A 10,322-nucleotide genomic window follows, 5' to 3' on the forward strand; every position below is an offset into this window, starting at 1 on the left:
CCCTTAGGCAGTATACTATGTGATGGTGAACTGTGGGCAGTACAATCACTGCCGTAGCAGTCTCCAGCCATGAATACGGGCATAATCTAGACCTTCGCCTAACTAAAGGAAAATAAAGCCCCACTCTTGCTTTCAGATACTGTTTTCATACAGGCTAAATAAAAGCAGAAAACAACACTGACACTGGCAGAATGGGGACAGATTATTTATAGTGACACCCTTCTTGGATAATTACCACCTAGGGGAAAGCTCATCTGAGGGGCACCGGTGATTATTATTCTTTTGTTCTAAACTTAACAATTGGGGCATTAATCATGCATAGCTGCAAATGGACTAAGCAGTAAACCAGCTGGGAATATTAAGATTAGAAGGAAATGAGTGTTACCAAGGAGGAAAGAAACCACCTGGTAATAAAAAGTCCTTCAGTCAAATTCTGAAAGCCAAACATTCTACCACAGGTAAACTAATTAACCAAACCAATGTTTATTCTATCAGGTCACACCTATGATATCTCATGTGGGGCTGGCTCTAAGAGAGGGAAGACAGAGTTCTAGCAAATATTTTAAAAATATGTAAGATTAGTCTCAGAGTATTTATTTTAAATTTTAAGTGATCTCTACATCCCACATGGGGCTTGAACTCACAACCCCGAGATCAAGAGTCACATGCTCTATTGACTGAGCCAGCCACGCACCCCGCCAAGTAGTTCTTTTTGTGTGTCCTTAAACACCCTTTACTTATTCTCTGTAGATGCTTTTTTAAAATCAAACTAATCCATATAGGGCAGCCCTGGTGGCACAGTGGTTTAGGGCCGCCTGCAGCCTGGGGCGTGGTCCTGGAGACCCAGGATCGAGTCCCACATCCGGCTCCCTGCATGGAGCCTGCTTCTACCTCTGCCTGTGTCACTGCCTCTGTCTCTCTCCCTCTCCGTGTCTCTCATTAATAAATAAATAAAATCTAAAAAAAAAAAAATTAATCCATGTATATAATTTTGAAAGTCACAGCTTTTAAAAGGCTTATAAAAAAAGGCAGTTCCCCACACTAACACCTAACAATCACCCTCAATTTTGTTTTTAGCTTTCTCTTTGTATTTACTTAAAATATTTCTAAATAACATGTTTTTACTGCTGTTTCTTAGTTTATTCCAGCCATGACTTAACGCTTGCAAGATGTTAACCCCCTGCCAGCTTCCCCTTGCCCCATCCCAGTAATATCACATATTCCAGTTTAAGCAGAGTTTCACATTACAAAATACTCTTCACTGCTGACTTAATTATAAGCAACCTTCCTTTCTAGTACAATCCTTTACTTTTTCTTGGCATTAATAACCGCTTTTCCTTTTTTGCCTACTTTCTAATGTGTGTCCCTATTTTTTTTTTTTTTTTTTTTTTTACAAATGCTCCAAGATCTCTGCTACATGTCTGTCAGTATTTTCAATATTTTCTACTTGACTAGCTCATTTATTTTAACTGGTCTCCAGGGCAGATTGTTGGGACCATGTATCAATGATGGGAAGCCATAGCGGTGTCTGGGTGGCTTAGTCGGTTAAGTGTCTGCCTTCTGTTCAGGTCATGATTTTGGGGTCCTGGGATCCAGCTCCACGTTGGGCTTTCTGCTTAGCAAGAAGTCTGCTTCTCCCTCTCCTGCTGTGCCCGCTCTTTCTCATAAATAAAAAGCCTTAAAATTTTTAAAAAGTGATGGGAAACTTAGGAACAATTGAGCCGATTTAACAAAGATAAGGAGTTTCATTTTTAAAAAACAGAAATCAGAAAATCAGAAACTCAAAGCATTGTCACTGTCAAGGTACTATGTTGTAACAGGACATAAACTTCTATGTCATTTGGGATTTCATACAACTGCAATGTAACTGAACAGCCAAAGCATAAAAACCAAGACAGTTTTCAACACTGGGTTTTCCTGTTACCCAACTCATCTACCACAGGTTTCCTAGAGAAAGCATAAACAGACTAACACTCTTGAAAATCATGTTTCAAGTAACTACTGTTTTGTGAGATACAGTTTGAGAGAAATGAAAACCCAAGAACAATCAATACTTCTGTGGCTGTGCCAAATAATAATTAGCAGCTCATGGAGAAAACCTGAAGGGGTCAGCATCTCGGGCTAGCCACAGAAAAAAGAGCACACAGGCTAAAGGAATTCAAAAGGGTGTGTTTCATTAAAGACAAACGACACCCCTCCCCCCCAAAAAAACTATCTTATACACGACACTAACTACTAAAAGAAGAAAACTGAAAGTAGATGCAAGTATAATGATTTTAACAGAGAACATGGGTTGACAGCACATTAATACTGAACCCTAATAAGAATGGTTAAGCTGTCCAGCATACACCCTACAGTCTATCACAAGCAGCAAATTTTAAGAACACAAATGCAGTTTGAATTGTTCATTTCAAGCAATGTGCACTGAATCCTAAAATGCAGTCTCCTAAAGGTATTTGTAGGACTTTATTTTCTTTCTTGCATTTAACTCTTTTCTTCCCAAAATTCACAGAAAATAAAATACACAACACTTCCTGGGTAATATAGCTTAGTGTCTGCATGGTCTCTAAAAATAGGCTGACGGCAGGTGGCTCAGCGGTTTAGCACAGCCTTCAGTCCAGGGCGTAATCCTGGAGACCAGGGATCGAGTCCCACATCAGGCTCCCTGAATTGGAGCCTGCTTCTCCCTCTGCCTATGTCTCTGCCTCTCTCCCTCTCTGTCTCTCATGAATAAATAAATAAAATCTTTAAAATAAAAAAAGGCTGACCTGAGTTCAAGTACTGACCTTGATGCTTACCAGCCATAATTTTGAGCAAGCCTTTTAAAACAAGCTCAATTTCTCATATGTAAAATGGGATAGTACCACCTATTTTATTTTTTTTAAAGATTTTATTTTATTCATGATAGTCACACAGAGAGAGACAGAGAGGCAGAGACACAGGCAGAAGGAGAAGCAGGCTCCATGCAAGGAGCCGGACGTGGGACTCGATCCCGGGTCTCCAGGATCAAGCCCCAGGCCAAAGGCAGGTGCCAAACCGCTGCGCCACCAAGGGATCCCAGTACCACCTATTTTATAAGGTTCACTCACTATTGAGTAATACAGATAATATAAATGAAGTGCTTTGAACAGGGCTCAACATTAAGTTACTCAAAGTTAAAATGTGATTCTATGTAAAACATAAGATATGCAATTTCACTATTAAAAATTTCAAATTAAAACCATGAGATTTGGGATCCCTGGATGGCTCAGCGGTTTAGTGCTTGCCTTCGGCCCGGAACTTAATCCTGGAGTCTCGAGATCGAGTCCCACATCTGACTCCCTGCATGGAGCCTGCTTCTCTCTCGGCCTGTGTCTCTGCCTCTGCCTTTGCCTCTCTCTCTCTCTCTCTCTCTCTGTGTGTGTGTCTCATGAATAAATAAATAAAATTAAAACAAACAAACAAACATGAGATTTCCTCCATCTACTAATAAGCAAATTTTTAAAAAGTTTCTAATAGGGATGCCTGGGTGGCTCAGCGGTTTAAGCGATTGCCTTCGGCTCAGGGTGTGACCCTGGAGTCATGGGATCGAGTCCCACATAGGGCCTCCCTGCACAGAGCCTGCTTCTCCCTCTGGCTCGGCCTCTCTCTCTCAGTGTCTCTCATGAATAAATAAATAAAATCTTTTAAAAAAAGTTTATAATATTTAGCCTTTGCAATATTCTGGGTGAACACACACTGATTCTTTTTTTTTTTTTTTAATTTTTATTTATTTATGATAGTCACAGAGAGAGAGAGAGGCAGAGACATAGGCAGAGGGAGAAGCAGGCTCCATGCACCGGGAGCCCGATGTGGGATTTGATCCCGGGTCTCCAGGATCGCGCCCTGGGCCAAAGGCAGGCGCCAAACCGCTGCGCCACCCAGGGATCCTCGCACACTGATTCTTTATCTAATGTTTATCCATTTAACATTTTGAGCAGCTACCATATGCCTGACAATGTGCTTAGTACTGGATTATAATAATAAAACCATCACAGAGCCCACTCTGTAGCAGGGAATTAATCAGTTCAATCTTTCTGGAAGGTAATTTTATAGTAGTATACTATAGGATAATAATTTTACACTGACAATTTTAAAATACACATTCTTGAACAAGCAATTTGGACTCCTAGATTTATCTCAATGAAATAGTGACAAATGCTATGTGCCAAATACATATATACCTGATCAATATCCATGAGAATATCTAAGAAACATCCTTCTATATAAATACCAAGAAATGCTATCAAATTAAAAACAAAAATGCAGAAAAACTAGTTTGTCCCATTTCCAATAAAGCAAAATAGTATTTATCAATGTGCTAAAGAAAAACGAAAGGTTAACAATGAGTTATCTCTAGGTGCATGATCATGAAATATTTTTACTTTCTGCACTACACATCTCAATTATATTTTCATCACTACTTTTGTAGTTTAGACAAACACCAAAATCTTCATGGTACTATAGAGTTAGACCTGAATTGGGTCTAGGGATAATTGATTATCCCTTTACCACTAGATGGGTGACACTGGAGAAATAACCTATATTCTCTAATTCCTAGTTTTACTCAGCTGGAAAATGGGGTAATAAAGTATCTGAGAGGACACTTTTTGTGATTAAAAGAGAAAACAAATGTAAAGGCCTTCGTGGAGTCTCTGGCACAAAGTGCTAAGAAGTGTTAACTGGAAAAAAAAAAAAGTGTTAACTGGCTAGCATCACCAGTGTCTTTTCAAGTACCAGTCCATATGTTCCTCCATCGTCCACCTTCCTCTATCTACATACAAACTTAGAAGAGCTTTCTGGTAGGCAAATTAACAGTCCTATTAAATATAAACTTTAAAATTAAATTGCTCCACATCAGAGTCCTAACAATGCTCAAATATTTACACATATAAAGACTAATCACATCTATCGTCACATATTCTATTAAGCTTTTAAATATTTGCTCTGTACATATAGAAAGTGTAATTTAAGTTGACTAATTTAAAGCCACATTCCAGCCTGACTATTTTACAGCTGCATTCTGTAACAACAGTTTTGGTCCTTGGACCAGCTGCATCAAAATAGTCTCATTCAGACACTGATTCACTGTGGGATGCCTTCTGGAGTTTTGCAATGTAGTGGCCTTAGCCCCAGAGCCTAATTTAAAATAAGATTCACAGGTAATTCTTTTTTTTTTTTTTTTTAAGATTTTATTTATTTATTCATGAGAGAGAAAGAGGCAGAGACACAGGCAGAGAGAGAAGCAGGCTCCTAGCAGGGAGCCTGACGTGGGACTCGATCCCAGAACCCCGGGATCACGCCCTGAGCCAAAGGCAGATGCTCAACCTCCTGAGCCACCCAGGCATCCCAGATTCACAGGTAATTCTTAAGCATGCTAAATTTTAAGAATCACTGCTGTACTAGTAGAATGCCTTAACCAGATTTCAAACTTTGCATTCCAGATAATGCACTACAATGTCTTTGCATAAAATAAAAGTAATGCACATTCACTTGGCTCAACTAGGAAAAAGCCAACTTTAACAAATAAAACCAAGGGCTCTCAATAGCCTTTCAGTAGTGCTAGGAAAGTCTTTTGAACTAAGCAAGGAACTATTAATTTCTCTCAGGAGAGCATGGTACATCTCTATTCTGTATTAATTTCTCCAAAATCTATTATTATTTTGTTCTAGGCAACAATCAGAACTGCTGCTGCACAACAGGCAACATAACAGCAATTGCTCAAAAAAACTGCTAAGTACCATCAACTAGTAGTATTTAAAACCCAGCAATCCCTCAAATCTGAATACACTTGCTAAGGGAGTAAACTGCCTCAAGCACTTAAATGCTTGCTTTTAGTATCAAAGAAAGCCAATTACAAGAATTAACTTCGGTTTTTATTTTGGGAATTCAGAAAATTTTGGACAAAGGAAGGAGTAATGAAACAGTTATTTATATCGAAAAAAACCCAAGAACAGTAACAACGATGCCCCATTAGAAGAACCCTGGTAAAGAATCCAATTGCCACAATGGGCAAGTTGTTTTTTTTTTTTTAAAGATTTTATTTTATTTATTCATGAGAGACACAGAGCGAGAGAGAGAGAGAGAGAGGCAGAGACACAGGCAGAGGAGTAGCAGGCTCCATGCAGGGAGCCCGATGTGGAACTCGATCCCAGGTCTACCAGGATCACGCCCTGGGCTGCAGGCAGCGCTAAACCGCTGCGCCACCGGGGCTGCCCAATGGGCAAGTTTTAATTCATCAGTGATCTAAAGAAATTCTATTCCCTTAAATATTTAATGTTATCTTAATTCTACTGTAACATAGGTCTAAGGTTGGTTTTCATTTTCTAACACACACCACTCCCACTAAAAGCCGAAAAAGAAGTCCTACAAACCCCAAATTGACCCAATCTTCTTTTTTTTTTTTTTTTTAATTTTTTTTTTTTTTTTTTATTTATGATAGTCACAGAGAGAGAGAGAGAGAGAGAGGCAGAGACACAGGCAGAGGGAGAAGCAGGCTCCATGCACCAGGAGCCCGATGTGGGATTTGATCCTGGGTCTCCAGGATCACGCCCTGGGCCAAAGGCAGGCGCCAAACCGCTGCGCCACCCAGGGATCCCCCAATCTTCCTTACTAGTATAAAAGAGACATAGGAAGAAAAGTGTAAGCAGGCACAAAAGCACAATGTTAAAATGAAGAGAACAACTAAAACACAAATAACACAAGCAAGCTACACTTGTGACCTAGTGGCAGTATTGATTACTTACGGATGAATTCAATCCTTTGAGCCTCCCAGTTCCCAGGGGGAGAACTTAAAGTCTCCCAAGGCTCTCTGGCAACTCTTCTGGCTGACTGAAGGAACACAGTGGACGCTTCAAAGTGAAGGATAAAGCAGGAAAAAGGGTATCTTCCCCGGAGAGAAAACGGAATCTTTAAATGAGGGAGAAGACAAACTGCACCAAAGGGCAGAAACCTTGAAAACTTATGCCAAAGAGGGGACAAAAAGGAGGAAGGGGAAGTAGATTAGAAGAAGGGGGGGAGGGATGAGCAAATGACTTGCATTACACAAGCAAACATTTAGTGTCCCCAGTGAAAATGGAGACAAGTAGGTAGAAAGGGAAGGCAACTACTGGAGAAGTATAAAGTGAGAGAGAGAGACAGGAAAGCCAAAGAGATATGCTATCTTCTTTCATGTGTCTTTTGGGCTCTTTTCTGAGTCAACAGTACCAAAAGACACAGGTCGAGTGCACTTCGGCTCCTCTGCAAATCGTACCTTTTGGAAGAACTCCCTAAACGAGCTGTTAACTCACGGGGCGTATATGGAGAGCGATGCAAATGAAAAATACCAGTGCCTTCCTATCCTCTTGCACAGAAACCTTTCCTCGGAGCATTTCCAACCAACTGCTGCTTATTGTTCTTTACAAGTATTTTTCAGTGTAGTTTCAAAAAAACAAAAACAAAAAAACTAGGCATCTCAGCTGGCTCCGGCAGCAAAAGTTCTAAATCACGGTATTCATAGGGTCGGTGGGCTCCCTCCCCAAATTCTGGCCCAAAGACACCGGGAGATGGTGACGTGGTGGCCGTGCAGGTCGCAAGAGCATCAATCACCACACTTGCAGCCGCGGCGAATCCCCCGCCTCCCGGGCCGGGCCGAGTCAGACTGACTCACAGAATGAGTACCCAGGGCTCCCGGGGTTCTCCCGGGCCCCTCTGCGCAAGCCGTCCCCCGAGAAAGCGTGAAACTTAAAGAGGCGCACCCGGCCTCCAGCCCCAAGCTAAGCTAAGGGAAGGACGGTCCCCAGGAAGGAAGCGCCCCAAAAAGGGAAATACGGAGCCCGGGGGACTCCGTTCCCCGCGCCAGGCCTCGTCGCCCCGACCCTGATCCCCAACCCTGGCAGCCCTCGGTAGACCGGGCCCGGTCCTCGCGGGCCACCTCCCGCTGCCGAGCAGGGGAGCAGCAGCACCGGAGCAGCAGCAGCAGCGCCGCCGCCGCCGCCGCCGCCGCCCGTACTCACCGTGGCGCAGCAGCTCCGCTCTGCGCCCGGCCGACCCGTCTGCAGCGGTGCGAGCGGCCGCGGACCGCGCTGCTGCTCCCCGAGGGCAGCGCCTGCTCCCGCCGCCGTCGCCGCTTCAGTCTTCGTCGCAGCCGCCGCCGCCGCCGCCCGCTCGCTCGCTAGCAGCAGCAACACAGCCTCCTGGCTTCCGCTCCTCGTCGGGGTCCCGCGAGAACTTCCCCGCGCGGCCCCGCCCCGTCCCGCCTCGCCCCGCCCCCGCGAGACTTCCCCCGGCGGAAAAGGCCCAGAGCGCACGCGCTCCTCCTCGGCCGGGGCCCCGCAGGTAGCCGCCGTCTAGACGCCAGGGCGCCTGCGCCAGACCGCCCCGGAGCAGGTGGCACCCACGTGGCCCCGCCTCTGGGTCGCTGTAACCCTCTCTGTGCCAAGGAGGGTAGATGACAGCTGAGCCCTGAAGGAGCAACTCTTCATCACAGCCTAATCACTTCCCTTTTCCTGCCATCAAACCGAGGATTTTGCCGGGGGATGTCGGAATCTCCCTCTATCCTGAAGCGCTCCAAATAGAGGACCAGCTTTTGAAATGCTTGAGAATTCGGTCCAAACTGCACTGTTAGACGAATGAACATATTCTTCGCTCATGGGTCTAATCAAGTGCCTGATGTGTGCTAATCCTAGGCATAGGTATAGGTATACAGGTGTTGGGTAAAGAGGTACAATGATGAACAGGTATCTCGGCCCTCGAGGAAATCGAGGAAATCGCGGTCTACAGGAGCCGGAGAGGGAGGCTTGGCTGGCTCAGCGGTTGAGCATCTTTCTTTGGCTCAGGTCGTCATCCTTGAGTCCCTGAACCGAATCCCACATTGGGCTCCCTGCATGGAGCCTGCTTCTCTCTCTGCCTATGTTTCTGCCTCTGTGTGTGAATAATAATGAATAAATGAAATCTTATGAATAATAAATGAATAAATGAATAAATAAAATCTTAAAAAATGAATTGAATAAATCAAATCTTGAATAAATAAAATCTTAAAAATGAATTGAATAAATAAAATCTTGAATAAGTAAAATCTTTTTAAAAATTAGAGGAGCGGAAGAAAACAAAAAAATGCCATATGCAATGTTAGAATTATTTGGGAGAATGCTGAGGAAGCTAAAAAGATGGGAGGGAGAACTGCTACTCTGCCCATCTCAGAATAGCCTCCCAGAGAAGGTGATGATGATGTCTGAGCTGAGTCTTGGAGGACGAGTAGGAGTTCACTAGACGGAGCTGTCGGGGAAAGGCGCTCCGGGCGAAGGGAACCGCAGGCCTGTACAAAGGAACGGAGGCGTGAGAGAGAGTCGTGTTCTGTGCGATGCTAAGTTGTTCGATTCCTGTGTGAGGCGGGTGAGAACGGGGGAGCAGCAGATGAGGCTTGAAGAAGTAACTCCTATTTTTCAGTTCCAAAAGCTCTTTCCAATTAAAGAGAACAGAACGTATCTAATGGTAATGTGCTCCCTGGAAGCCAACAAAATAGTGCTGAGATGAGAATAACCGAACATCTGATTCTATAGAGAAAAGAAGCCATTGAAATTAGGAAAATGAGTTGTTCTTTCACCAAGCATTTATTGAGCATCAACTGCATGCGAGGCACTATGCAAGGTTATAGATGAACCCACCAAACCTCTGCTTTCAGCAGTTTCTAATCCAGAGAGTCTCGGAGCGTGCAAGACAAAACAGCTGCACTTAAATCCCATTGAACTGCATACAGGACTGCAGAGGAGGGAGGCTTACTTAGTGCTCAAGTAATCAGGGAGGACTTGGTGTTTGAACTGCAACCTGGAAGCAGGGAGGAAAAAGTGAGTAAATTAGCCAATATTTCAGATTGCCCAGATTTTAGGATTTGGGGTAGGGTGGGGGAGTAATGAGAGACAAGGCCAAAATGTATGGCTTAGGGCTCATTGTCAAGTAATTAGCAACCTCTGGAGATTTTAGAGCAGGACATGTCTGATATGTACTGAAAAATGATAAGAGGACTAACTATTTGCCACCTGAAGTGCATAGTGTTTCTACAGGGCGAATAATAAATATCCTCATTTACAGACTCAGAAACCGAGGCTTAGAGAACTCACTGAAATGACCCAAGGAAACCTACACACAGTAGACTCAAGACTTGAACCTAGGCCTATCTTGTTCTAAAATGCATATATTCCCCACTATGATACTTTATCATTTCTTTGTAATTCTAGAATGATGGCCAGAAAAAAAAAAAAAAAGAAATGAAAGGGAAAGACTTAGCTTCTGAGCAGAGAGGAGGAAGAAGTAAGGGAAGAGTTGGA

The 10,322-nt window shown here is 43.5% G+C and overlaps 1 protein-coding gene across 1 annotated transcript in view; it reads right to left on the reverse strand.

The window, feature by feature from the left end:
• GRB2 (growth factor receptor bound protein 2) overlaps positions 1–8,191 on the reverse strand; it is a 73,604-nt gene extending 65,413 nt beyond the window's left edge. The window contains exon 1 of the mRNA XM_077854202.1: positions 8,013–8,191. The gene's annotated coding sequence lies outside the window, so the exon portion shown is untranslated. The remainder of the gene's footprint in view (positions 1–8,012) is intronic.
• Between the last annotated feature and the right edge of the window lie 2,131 nt (positions 8,192–10,322).

This window comes from Canis aureus, chromosome 16, assembly GCF_053574225.1.
Source record: "Canis aureus isolate CA01 chromosome 16, VMU_Caureus_v.1.0, whole genome shotgun sequence".
Taxonomy (NCBI): Eukaryota; Metazoa; Chordata; class Mammalia; order Carnivora; family Canidae; genus Canis; species Canis aureus.